The following is a 14,577-nucleotide window of genomic DNA, read 5'->3' as shown; positions in this document are numbered from 1 at the left end:
GGTGATGACCTCTTTTGATGAAGAAATTCTGTTGGGAATGGACTCCATCCTTGAATGGGTGGTCCCTGGACTGGTGTTATAAAGATGAAGGGGATGCGAAGCAATATGGGCTCATCCCGTTTATAAGATGAATAGGGAAGAACAACAGAGAGGCTTATCTGGACGAATGCTGGGCGGCTTGGTTCAACATTGAAGTTGAGCTGCAGAAGCATGAGGATGGCATCGTGGAGAACTTCCCACTAATTGTCCCTCGTCGAGGTCACAACAAGAGGCTGAATAGGGCTGGTCAACAGGATGTCGCTCCTCAGGAATGAGGAATGTCTTCAGATGCTTCTTGAGATAGCTATGATAGATATATCTGGGTTTTGGTGTGATAATCTGTAATGGGTTTAGTGTTTGGTCGGGGGTTTACTTGTTGTGGTGTCAAGTCAGTTTTTTGCTGTGTAATTGTCTACAATGGTGCCCAGGGCAGATATCTGTTTAGTGAATTAAATACTTAAACTCTAATTGTGATCCCTATTTTGACAAAGAGATATAGGCTCTAAGAGCAATGGAGGGTTGATGGTAGATTGTAGTTATTATAGTGCTATATTCAGCGAGTTGAAGTGAAAAAGACTGGAATGTTATGTAATTTCTCTTCTGTAAACTCTATTTTGATATGTTAATAAAATCATATTACTGATCAACACAAAACATGAAACTTACAAGAAATTATAAACCTATTACACATCTACAAGTAGTAAATGAAACCAAAAAAAACACTTAGCATTAACTAAAGATTCAAATTTGTCTCCAATAATAAAGAAACAACTTTGGTGCATTGCACATCAGCAAGAAATTGACACTATTTGATAAAAGAAGATTGGATTAGAGAACTTTCAAGGGACCTCAACAGGTATGGAGTAATACCAAGCTAAGATTTTCATTTTATTGTTCAATTCTTCTGAGTGGGGCATTTCATCACCTAGCTTAAAAGTTTTAGGCTGAATAGTTGCATCTGCATTTTGGTCATTTTAGAACTTGAGGATTCAAACATTTTAAACCAAAATAATAAGTATTTTTTATTAAGAAAACAGGTTTTGAAGGGGCCCTAAAACCCTCTACAAAATATCTAGAGATTAAACAGTAAAGCCCATTAAGCAACAACACACACGACAAAGCCAGCTTCAAAAAAGCCAGCAAACAAAAGACAGCCAAGAAAAGCCAGAAAACCAAAAAGACACAGAACTGGCCAAGGGACAGCTGGTCATTAATCCATTCTTTTTATCATCTCCGTTGCTTGTTCCTGGAGCACGTCCATCTTCTCAACGACATCTTTAATCTGTTTGATTTCAGAGGAAGGCCCAGCAATCATTTTCTTTGTCGTAGCCCTGGTCCTTTCCATGCCTTCCTTGCTCTCAACTGCAGGTCCAGTATCCTCATCCACAGCAACAATAGCCTTCTCCCTCGAGTTTCCCTCCATCTTGGTGATCAGGATCTTGACATGCTAGTTGGAGGTTTTGAGAATATTGTAGCTCTGTTCTGCAATGCTCCGGAGCTTACTTGCAATCCTATTGACTTTGCTTTCCAACTCTGTCACCTAGAAAGTGGTCATGTCAATCAGGGACCCAGTGGGGGGATTGTCTGTGTTCTCAGCATCCTGCATCTTGTTACCACCAGCCCTCTCCTCAATCATGGTCATCCTGTCCTTCAAGTGCAAAATCTGATGAAAATCCATTTTATTGACCTAAAGTTGTCAAGCAGGTTGTTCCTGGCATTGTTGAGGAGGTCCATATCTTCCTCTTTGCTATTATCACAGAAAATGACCAAAGAAGGATCAATAAGAGTATGGAGGTCCATCTTACCCAGGTCAGATTCTCCAACCTTTAAACTAGTTGCTTCCCTTGCAATCCCCAATCTCACAGAATCTAAGGTCATGTTTTTCTAGGAAATTTTTCTTCCTTTCCCTTGAGATAGGGGCTCTTCCTTACATATTTTTGAGCAGATTGGGGGGAATAAGGTTTATCTTCAAGGGAGAGAGACTCACCATATTGGTGCTTGATGAAATCCAAAGGAGAGTTATCACCCAGGTCCTCTTTCATAGTCTCTTTTCTTGTGGTTTTCTTTCTCAGCACCGCCTTAGAAGGCATATTCACCATCAGTGTCCATGTCATCCCCTTCTTCCTCGTAATCATCAAATGAAATAACCACCTTAGCCTTCTTTTTTGACTTAAGAGGTTTAGCCTCCCGAACAGGCTTTCACTTTTTAGGAGTCCCCCTTCATTGAATCAGCTCCACACATCTTCCTCCAACTCCACAAAGACTCCACAAAGTCTTCCTCATACATCTTCTCTTCTGACTCCACCTCCTTTTTTCTATTTTTGGATGCCTGTCCACATTTCCTTGGGGATTTGCCAAGAGTTGCAAATGGAGTGCTTTCCCTTCCCTTTGGATTTCATCTCTAAGTCCTCATCACTAGAGTGTAGCCCTTTACTATCTTCAATGTCCAAAGAACCACGAGAGTCATCGAAATTGCTGCCTATATCCTCCTTGCCCTTTAACTCAAGAAATTTCCCAATTGAATGGGCTTTAATATGCTCGTAAATGAGCAGCATGAGACACTCATGTAAAGAAGGATGTAATGTCCCTACTATTAGGGTTAGTTTGGGACAAGTAATAGCTACAAAATAATGGTTAGAATCACAACAATAACAAAATTAACTATATTATTCTACTCTATAATTTAACTCCAATCTTACGGACATCTCCAGATCGGGCTTCCTAGCTCATAGCTACCTCATCGTCTTCCCGAGAGCGCACCCCTTAAGATTCTTCTTGGATGGGACATCGTCTATCCAAGGCCAATCACATATGCATATGTTGACACTGTCGAAATATTCTGGCACATAGAGATTATCCATTGATTCTCGGTCATGGTGGTCAGATGGAGATCTTAACATCTCACATACTCCATGCTTTGAGTCTCATTAATCTCCATGGTGTTAACCCCATGAGCTAACACAATATTATCCACAAGTATGATTCATTAATATAAATTGATTCATAAACATAATTAAACAAATATAATCCACAAACATACCTTTCTTACCTTCTTTTTTTCTTGGTCCATGTGGCTCCTTTCTTAGTCGGCCCTTCAATGAATTATTTTTTCTAGATTATCTCAACTCGATATTTACTTTCTAAAATTCTTCCTTTTCTAATTACGAAAAAGGATAAAATATACATTTTTGTTTCTTCTTTTCCAAGAGTCACAACCAATCATAATACAAATCTTTTGAAAAGTCACAACACTTCATAGTTATAATCCTTTCAAAAAGTCACAACACTTCATAACTAAAATTCTTTGGAAAAGTCGCAATACTTTATAATCACAATATTTTTGAAGAGTTGCAACTATTCACAATTATGACCCTTTCTAAGGTTCACATCCTTTCAATATCATTGATACCTTTTCAGAAAGTCACTTCCTTATTTTCTTCATATTACTTTCCTCTTCCATTTTTCCTTTTTGAACTCCTATCTTCTCTTCCCACTCTCTAAAATAAACTCTCCTCCCTTTTATATATTAATTGTAAGGAGTCATGTCTATTTGTTAAACATGTCTTGACTTTTCATTAGATTTAGTTAGTTTATATTATTCTATGTTATATTATTTATTTAATTATTTATTGTGTTTATTATTATTTGTTATTAAATTCTATTTAGAAAGTTAACATACTTTCTACAACATTGTCTCTTGTATTTAATTTTATTTCTTTATTTAGTCATTGAAATTTTATTATTTTTTAATTATTTAAAATATTATACTAAATATGATTTCATTAATAATATAGATTAAATAATTATTATTTCCTAGTTTTATATTTTAGTATTAGTTTTAATATAGCTTTGTTATCATTATTTATTTAATAACATTGCATTATCTATTATTATTAAAATTATATCTTAAAATGGGGATATGACAGAGGATTTGCGACCGTTTTCCCCCTAATACCCTTTATACTAGCATTTAAAGACGACAAAAGGTAAAAAGGAATAGAAACCTTGATATTATGCCTGAAATGGTTCAACAAGACAAAGTGGTGCGAGCAGTTTCTAGAAAATCTGGTATCCAGAGTGACATAATAGATGATAGCACGCAGGACAAACCTCCAAAGTTTTTTGATATATTTTAACTGAAAGTAGGTCTTACCTTCATCTTTCACAAGGGCCTCTCTCTCATTTGGCTCCTTGGGTAAATCATCAATAGCCGCATCATAAAACTTCCGATCTCTATAGAATTTCCTCCCTTTCATCAAAATGCCAATAACCGTTGAAATGAGCTCCTCGATGATAGTATAATTTCTACCATCCAGGCTCAGCGAACCATCACTCCACTTCTTCAAGAAAAGATTGGTAACTTCTAGATTTCCACCATGAAAGTAGTGAGGTGTCCATTCTCCAAAATTTCCCAAACCCTTGATTGTTTCTTCCATTTGTCGCAATTAGACAGTTCCCACCTCCTTTGGCCTCCCATCTTGGTTCCTATGATTTTCGACTTGCAAAGAATACTTGCAATAGCTCACCAAAACAATCACCACTAAAATTGAAGTGGTTCTCAAAATCACCCAGAAAGCGTGTGGAATGACAGGATCATTAAAAACACTTGCCTTTCTTTTGGGCGTCCTTACATTTTGAGATCAATGAAACAATCTTTCTAGGCATGTCTATCCTTATTCATGATTACACCTTCCTTACCATTAATTATATCATAATCAATGCAAGATATGATGGTCATAGGGAGGCTTTCATCACTCTGCCAGGTCACGGCCCCTTGACACCTCACTGCCTTATTTCCAATCATGTCAGCCACTATGTGGGATTTACGATACACATGAGAGATATAGTGGCCATCCAAAGAGTTAAGAATATTTTTGGTTTCCAAAATAATGTTTTCAATATTCCAAGAAGGTATAGTTATTCATATAAGGCAGTTAATTATGTTCATTGAGTTTCCTTCTAACCATAAATTGGAGATGCCCTGGTTTTTGGCCAATCTGGTTATTTGGAGAGCGGTCATAGCCTCAGCGACATCGTTGGTCGATGATCCCAAGGGGAGAGTCACCACTATAATGCTTCAGCCGTAATGGTTTCTTATCACTCCCCCACACCTACCAGCCTGGGGTTTCCCTTGGCTGCCCCAACCAAACTAATAATTGTTGATATGTCCATTGATCTAGGAAGACCAATGACTTTGATCAACTTGATATCCAGAGACATTATTTTGCCCCATATATCATCTTTAAATTATATTCAAGATTTGAATGATAGACAATGGAAATGGGTGAGCAACATACAAGCCTAAGATTTTGATATTGAATAAATGAAAGGAAAAAACAACATTGTAGCAAATGCCCGTTCACAAAGACCCATCTATGGTCCGTAACATGCATCTCCATGGATTGGAAGAAGTAAATTATTGCTAAGTATGCCAAAAATCCACATGCCAATGAGATCCTAGAAAGGAATTCACCAAATGAAAAAATTAAAAGTGGTGGAAGAACTCATCCTATAGACAGATAGTATATACCTCATAAGCAATTAAAAAATGAAGGAAAATACCGTTAAGGATTACCAAGACAACCCCTTAGTTAGTCACCAAAGATATTATAAAATTTACAAGCAAGGGAAAAATACTCATGGAAAGACCTAAAGAAAGATATCCTCAAACATGCTCAAGAATGCCTAACTTGCCAAAAGAAAAACAAAGAAAAAACCCATCTAGCAGGGCTCCTACAACCATTGCCCATTACTAATCAAAAACGGTAAAACGTCTTTATGGACTTGATAACCAGATACCCAAAGCACAAGAAAAGGATTGCATATACAATGACAATAAATTGCCTAACAAAATGTTCACATTTCATGGCAATATCTACTGACTAAAAAGCTTTGCAAATAACCAAGGGTATTCTTCAAGGAACTCTTCAGATTACATGGCCTCCCAAGAAATATTGTTAATGATAAAGATAGTTGATTCCTTAGCCTGTTTTGGCAAGAACTATTTTGTTTAGTAGGGACAGAACTCACACCAAGCACAAGCAATGGATTGAGGGATACCTAAGAAACTATGTCATAGAACAACAAAATGCTTAGATCAAGTGGCTAAACCTAAGAGAATGTTGTTATAATTCCACAAATCATATGTCAATCAGAACGAGTCCCTTCAAGATCAAAATTAGCCCCTTCAAGGCCTTGTATGGATATAAGGCAGCCTAATTTGGAAGTTTGAACCTTGAAGAGAGTCGGGTAATAGGCGCTAAAAATTTTATACAATGAAACATACAAATTATGAATACACTCAGATAATGTACGCTACACACAAACCCAACAAAATACTTCTACCAACCAGAACCGAACAAAAAGAACATTTGAGGTTGGGGAATTATTTTCTTAAGGTTACAACCTTATAAGAAGTCGCCAATCAAGGTAAGCAGGGCCAAGAAGTTTAAAACTAGAATTTTATAGACCCTAATAGATTTTAAGAAGAAAAAGATAAGTAGCCTATGCATTGAAACTACTAACAAGCTATAGGATCCACAATATCTTTCATGTATCTCAACTCAAAAAAAACTACTAGGACAACATGTTATTCCATGCTTAGACATACATGTGCTCGATGATAGAGTAAAGCTAGTTATGGAACCCAAAATCATTCTTGATGTATGAGAAAGGCGATTGAGGACTAAGTCCATTCCTAAATACTTCACTAAATGAAAGGTTATATCGACAGAAGATGTCACTTGAGGCCAAGAGGTCCAGTTTGGATACTTTGTGCTTTAGACTTAGCTCTCATGAATTTAAGGTGCCTTATTGTAAAGTCATGAATAGGGGACTTGATGTAAGTCTGGAGGTAAATGTTGGAATGTGATTGTGGATGGTGGTAGTGCTGATAACCTAGTTGCTGAGGAGATGGTTCAGAAACTTGGTTTCCTTATAGGATTAGCTGGTTAAACGATGAACAAGCTTTCGAAGTGGAGCAATGTCTTGTTAATTTTCAGATTGGGCAGTACGTGGATCAAGTATTTTGTGATGTTGTGGACATGAGTAGTTGTCACATATTATTTAGTACACCTTGGCAGTATGATTACAGGGCAGTGCATGATTGTGTCAAGAATGTATTTACTGTTGAGAAGGATGGCAAGAAGTTTTCCCTAATTCCTTTGCAGAATGAAGAACTCAGCAGGAGAAACCCAAGTTTTGGTAGGCAAGATGAGTTGAAGGGTTCTCAAAGGGTTAGAGATCAACGTGCGAAATAGACATGTGGTACATCGAGGGAGGATGTGAAGAGGCAAAATAAACAATTGTTTGTTGGAGGAAAAGATTTGCAGAAGTAGAATGGAGGAAAGGGTGTACAAGTTGACAACTTGGGTGATATGTATGTGAAGAACCTATTCAGAGTTTATATGTTGAATCCCAGAAGATGTTCTTTCAGTTATTAAGAACATTTTTTTTGCACCTGAGGTGTCAGATACAAGAGAATCCTGGGATAGTTGGCAATCCTGTATGTTGGAGTGGTTTTGACCTTGGAGTTGGAGAACCCGGTTGAAAGGAGGTGATGCTCAATCATTACTGGGGTAGTTCTTGGTTGAAGTTTTGTGCAAGGCACTCGATGACTATAGTAACTCGGTGATGCTTGGTTAGAGTTCTACTCGGTGGAACTCGCGCTCGATAATCTTTGAGCAGCAAGGTGGATGTTCAACTCGATGGCCATTGTGCTTAGTGAGTGTTCTATTGTTCTTGCGCTAAGTGGGTCGGTGGCTATTGGAGACACTCAGTTGTTGTTGTTGTTACTCAATGGCTTGGTTCCGTGGAGTGCAATCCTGTTGGATCTGGTTGGCCAACCTGTGCATTTAATGTGTTGCATGTGATCGTGACATGGATCAATTGTGGGATGTGAAAGGACCTATTTGGGTTCTTGGTTCTTTCTCCTATGTGCATTTAATGATTGTTGTAAGTTGACTGAGGCATATTATGTTTATTTGGGTTCTAGATGATTCTATTTGCAACAAGCCGACTTGTAGCCATGCAAGTATAAAAGAGGGGTTTGGGTAGTGTTTTAAGCAGGGGAGAGTGAGTAGTAGCAGATATTCAAGAAGGAATCTGGATTTGTGAATTTGAGAGCAAAGCTAGTAGCTAAGTGTGGCTTAAGAAACAAGAAGATTGCTTGGTAGCTTGCGAGCACAAGTTTAGATCTTGCTTGGAGTTTCTACAAGATTGTTGTGCTGTTATAGATTTGGGCTAGCTAGGGTTGGGTTGGATCTTGTGAGGTCTTGTAGAACTGTTATTGTAATTGCTTTGTATTTAGTCGTAACCAAAAAGATCTTACAAGCCGGCACATTGCATGTAATCAGTTATTTGATGAATAAAGAGTTGGAATTTCTATCAAATCTTGTGTTGTGTATTTCCACTGTGTGGTTGTTTGCTAGGAGCTTGGTCACCTCCATTAGGGGTTCACTCGGCCTTGCACTGCGTCATACAAGTAGAATGTTATGTTTGCGTGAGCTACTAGAAGGGAGGAGCTAGTAGTGGTGGCTATGCTAGAAACAAGTATGCATACTGGCATTGTTAACAGTTATAAGTATTGATCTGTTGTGTGCTGCAATTTTGTGGTTTATGTAGTATGTTGACGTCGAAAATGGTTGGATTATAGTTGAATGAATCTTTCCATTCCATGGGTTGGCTATACCATTAGACAACTAGTATTCCCATTAATACATCTATATATCAATTCATGTGAATATACTAAGGTTAGACAATACAGCATTGATAGCAAACAAGAAAACATTGCTTTTGTGTAATAAAAGTGATTGAAAAAGAAGTATGTTGTAGATTCAGACTATGTAAAAAGTCAAAATCCATTGCTTTGAATCCTAATGATTTGAATAATATAACTATAAACCATTTTTGGTGTTGGCTTTTCCCTGGAAAGGGTTTCCCACATTGATCCTGAGTCTTGTGTTGTAATCTTGTCTCGTAATCTTGTGGGTGAAGACTACTAGGATTACTTTCATATATGTTGTTAGATAGATTTTGAAAGTGTTGTTGACCATTATCTAAATGCTTTCTCTTAAGATTCTTCATCCTAGTCTATTGATCGTCCAAGGTCAAAATCCCCAACACATATTTATCAAAGATTGGGTTGCACAATATTATCTCATCTCACAAACCAGTCACTATTTGTTTATTTGTCTCACATTCAATTGTTGCACCGATCAAACATTCCAAATTAATATAAGGATTCATTCCAATCTTTAGGCTAACAATACCATGATAACTTATCTGATGCAACAATGGAAAAAACCCTTGAGCCCAACTTGTTGAGAATAAACAATTGAAATACTCGTGATAAAGACTTCAAAGTTCAAAGCATGGTAGCTCCTTTTATGGCCAGTTCAGCTCCAACAAATTTGTCAATTAGTATTCTTTATCTACATGTCTACATAGACAAACACACATCTACAGCTCCTAATCACTTAGAAAATATGGCATCTAATAGAATTATGCCAAAAGAATCCATCAGTTAGCTTTGACACCAAAAATTTAAATTAATTTTGTTGTAGGTTAGCTTTGACACCAATAATTTATATGAATTTTGTTGTAGATTGATTTCTCCTTTAAGAAAAACGAAGACTTCTTGTAATACATTAGATGTTTGTCGTAAAGGAAGCATAACAAACAATAGGTCCTTCATTTAAAAAGAACAATACAAAACAATACAATGCAACATGGAAAACCACTTAATGATCTGCATCCATTCACCAAATGTAGATGAGAAGGGGAATAATAAAACACCTTTGTGACATCAAAAGCACCTTTGTCAATTCTACAAATAGAAAATATACTTAAAAAAACACATGCATACTACTTGAGTTCCAAGGTTGGATATCTATATCACAACATAAGACCCACTCCAAAGCTGGAATGCATTGATTAACACAAGCAGAAAATATAAGCTATCTTCGAATTGAAGTCTTAACAATTCCACAATCCATAAGTTGGTGAGGAAGAATTTTGGATAAAAATTGATTGAGAGATATCTTTGTTTTCGAGAAAACGGGTAGTTAGACGGTTGACATATCCAAGGGCATTACATTGTCGCGATGATTCGCCTCACGACCCCTCGGATATTATATGTAACCTTTAATTCCTTTCATAAAGGCATGTTGCTATTGAATACAATTGTAATGGGGACTAAGTAATGAATATAATTGTTCTCTACTTAAGTACTTTTCCATTCTGTATGCATTAGTTTTGTTACCCAGTAGGGAAAACATTTGGCACCATTGTCATTTCAAATTTGGGAAAGCGATGCGACCAACATCATACGACACATAAAGCCAAAGAGAATACTTCTAGAAAAGAACGTGAGAGTAAATGAAAACGGGATTCCCGAGCTGTTCAAGGGAGAGCATGAACTGACAGAGAATTTCCATATTCTATTCCGCTCAAGCATTGAAACCTTGAAAATAGGATTCCCAAGCTGTTTGAGGGAGAGCATGAACTGACAAAGAATTTCCATATTCTATTCCGCTCAAGCATTGAAACCTTTGTATGGAGAGAAGCCGTAAAGGAAGAGGTTCCCGAGGACACTGTGTGGGACTCCCTCTATGTGAGCCCTACCGCTAACCGCCTATTGCATCAATTCCCCAAACTGTTTGCACAAGCCTTCCTAGCACAACAACGTCAACAAGAGGAGATTGAACAGGAACAACGAAGGCAACAAACCCTTTGGAACTTCTGGGAACACATCCGACGAGAAGCGGAAGAACATGATGAAAGCCAACAACACCCCCACCCATGAGCCTAAGGCCGTGGGAATGTGAGTAAAAGTGTGAGAGTAAAGAACACTGACCTCTGTAATGGTTGCATAGACGACCACAATGATGTACAGAGACTCTATATAAATAAAAGTGTTCTTTTATATATGTGTTGGATTCAAAATCACCCATGAAAATTATATATGCCAAACACACTAAATAAGGATAGGAATAAGGAACAAATCGATGTCGTACAAGCTAAACATCAAGCCTTAATTCTTGCACAGCAAACCAAGCAACGATGAAGGTTAAAACAACTCGCCGAAGAGAACCACAAAGGTGTCACAAAGGGTGACTAGGAGGGTACCATGGGAGTAGTAACCGAAGAAGAACGGTTTGGTTCGCCAAAACGCCGGCGAGCGAGAAGTAGTGAGGAACTGTTAGCAAAGACATGACGGAGAATGGATTTGATAGAAGAGATGCGTGAACAATTGTTAAATCTATCCATCACACCTCGGGTGGAAGGAAACCAAGGTAGAAACACTGGATAGGAAGAGGAAGCGAGGGAAGCAGAAGACACCGAGGCAGCGAGAAGTGTCGGAAGGGCACTACATGGTGGTCAGGGAAACCCTCCACGATTCAATTCTAGCAGTAACAATTCGGGAACACAACAAGTGGGTCACGCACCGCAACGAAACATGTTGTAGAAACAAAAACTTCCCAAGTTTACTGGCAATGGGAAGGAAGATCCTATCAAACATTGTCGTACCTGTGAAACTATCTGGCCAGCAAACAGGGTGACCAATCACAATGAATGGCTTAACCAATTTCCCGCAACCCTACGGAGCGTTGCCATTGACTAGTACACCAACATAGACAAAACAAAAGTAGGTTCATGGGCCGACCTTAAGAAGGCATTCCATGTGGAATTCAAATTACTTCGTGACGACAATGAGATTGTCACTGCCAAACAAGGAAGAAAGGAAACTGTCTGAGCCTATAATAGAAGGTTGAAGGAATTGCTTGGGAAAATAGAAATGCAACCCGCCAACGAATTGAAGAAGAGATGGTTTGTTGATGGACCAAATGCATCTCTCAGAAGAAAAATGAGGATAGTACCGCTAGCGTCGTACGAAGATGTGTACGATAGGGCCATGAATCTGGAAAGTGAAAACAAAACGTAAAAGAAAACAAAGAAAAGCAAGTCATCATCTGGAAGCGACGAATCATTTGATGACGATAGTAACAACAAGGAAGAACCCAATAAAAAGTGCAAGCACTACAAAAAGATATGGAGCATATGATGCGGGAATTCAAAACAATGAAAGGAGGCATGGGACGGAGTGAAGAGAGAGAATTATGGTGCACAGAGTGCAAAGGAAACGGCCACACAAAAGGAGCATGTCCTAAGAAGTCAATATGTAACATTTACTAAGTGACGGGCCACTCTACCAAAGACTATCCATATAACTTACAGACAAGAGGGCCCTAGGTAGTCTTCAACTAGGAGCAACCATCTACCTCCGGGGCAGCCACAACCAATCAACAAACAAATAATGCATCATCTAGCGGAGGAAGATGAGGTAATGAAAACAAAAGCCGGATACAATTATGACTCCAAGGGTCGGTCGATGATTCAATGTTGGGCATGCAACTAGTGGGACCACTTTGTCCAAGACTACGAAAAGAAAGACATGCCACAGAAATTGTGTTAATGGTGTGGACGCGAGGACATGAGGAGGCCAATTATCTCAAACCATGGGTGAATATACTCAACATCGAAGAAGAAGACATACTGGTAGTCACTCGTAACCTGGCAAAGCAAGCCACATACCCTAATCCTCGCACAGAAAAACAAAGAGTACAAGAAGTGGAGGAGGAAACAGAGAAGGCGATGAAAGCTAAGAGGGATTCCCGCAGGGTTGCAAGTACATAAGGGCGAACAGAGGCCAAAAACAACATACTAGGACAGATATTGCAAATGGAGCTCCCAATCAAAATACAAGACCTCCTCCTCATGATACCTCAGTTAAAAATGACATTGTTGAATACGCACACAATTCCAACAAGTATACAGCAACCAAACATTGCCAAAAGCTCAATCATAGACCCCATGATACTCTCGTTGAACAATGGACCATACACCGCCATCATTGAGATGGGTATCCTCGGGACAATTCTCACCAAGACCATCATTGAAGGAGGGTTGGGAGTAAACGTGCTTTCAGAAGAAACTTGAAAAGCCTACTCTATGGCCGCCCAACTTCAACCTACTCAACACAGACCAACATGGAATTAAACCCATCGGAACATTGATGGCCCAGCCTATCACTATTGTGTTGGATTTTATTGTAATTCCATTGAAAAGGAAGGGGTATGATGCCATAGTCGAAAGGGGATGGTTATTAGCAGCAAGGGCTAACCATAATTGGAAGAAAAAAACGCTCTCGTTGGAGAATGGTGGGAGGAAATTTGTTGGTGATCTTCGTACCCAGATAGTGAGCGAGGACATGGCTTCAAAGTCAAACTCTAATGGAGAATTTGGTGGAAAGGACGAGGGAAGAAACAACATGGAGCCTAATGATGGTGTTTTGGAACTACAAAGATGCTCGGATGATGACTTAGATTCCTTGAATGGACTATTCCATTGGCAGATGGAAGATTATGAGATATTTCCAAGTTGCAATATGTTAGGAATAGACAACATAGATGAACAAGAAAGAGAGGTGTTTCCGCCGAAATACAGAGAATACAAGGGGAAGCCAAGATGAATGAAACACCGGCTCACAACTTCGACATAGGGAAACCAATAAAATATGAAGAGCCATCAGTACGGGTTACAAATCTTAGGGATGAAGAAAACCCGCGCAACATACTGGTTGGCGATGACTGGGATCCTATGTTGAAGATAGCAGCATTTCAAATTTTCATGGAATATAAAGATTTGTTTGCCTGGAATTATAAGGATTTGAAGGGTGTCCCACCGGAATTGTGTGTACACAGTATACCCTTAGTACTAGGAGTTGTACCGGTGCGAAAGAGACTGTACAGGATGAATAAGAATTACACAGCAAGGGTAGAGGAAGAGATACAATGTATGCCGGAGGCAGGAATCATCTTTCAGGTGGAAACAAGTGAATGAGTCTCGCCGATTGTGCTCTCATTGAAAAAGGAGGCAAATCATATAAGGATCTGTGTTGATTTCCGCTGCTTGAATGCAGTCACTATACAGGACACTTTCCCTATATCATTCACAAACACAATATTGGAAGAGGTTGCTTGGCATGAAATATATTCCTTTATGGACAAGTTCTCTGGCTATAACTAGATATCAATTGCTGACGAGGAGAAGCTGAAGACCACCTTTGTAGTGGAAGACAACATGTATGCTTATAACTAGATACCCTTTGAGTTGGGCAACGCACCAGCAACCTTCTAGAGGATAATTCTTCATATCTTCGATAAAATGTTCGTGGGAAACTTCCATGCATTTTTTGATGACTGGTCTATCTTTAACAGTCAGGACACGCATTTAGCAGCACTCGGAGAATGTATGGAAAAGTGTCGTCGGGCCAGGCTAGCCCTGAACCCAAAGAAGTGCAGATTTATGGTTCCTCGGGGTAAGCTATTGGACAACATTGTATGCAAGACTGGACTTAAAACTAATCCTAACAAGGTACGTGTAATAGTAGAGATGGAAGCGTCGACAGATGTCAACGTGGTAAAATTCTTTTTGGGACACATTGGGTACAATCAAAGGTTTATAAAGAACTTTGCC

At 38.7% G+C, this 14,577-nt stretch overlaps 1 protein-coding gene across 5 annotated transcripts in view; it reads right to left on the bottom strand.

Annotated features, from left to right (window-relative positions):
• OVA4 (Nucleotidylyl transferase superfamily protein) overlaps positions 1-14,577 on the bottom strand; it is a 265,199-nt gene that overhangs the window by 228,010 nt on the left and 22,612 nt on the right. The gene's annotated exons all lie outside the window — the stretch shown is intronic.

The sequence above is a fragment of the Cupressus sempervirens genome, chromosome 6, assembly GCF_028749045.1.
Source record: "Cupressus sempervirens isolate cs-2001-9-10 chromosome 6, ASM2874904v1, whole genome shotgun sequence".
Taxonomy (NCBI): domain Eukaryota; kingdom Viridiplantae; phylum Streptophyta; class Pinopsida; order Cupressales; family Cupressaceae; genus Cupressus; species Cupressus sempervirens.
The sequence above is the reverse complement of the archived record's forward strand: the minus strand, read 5'-3'. Positions and strand labels throughout refer to the sequence as shown.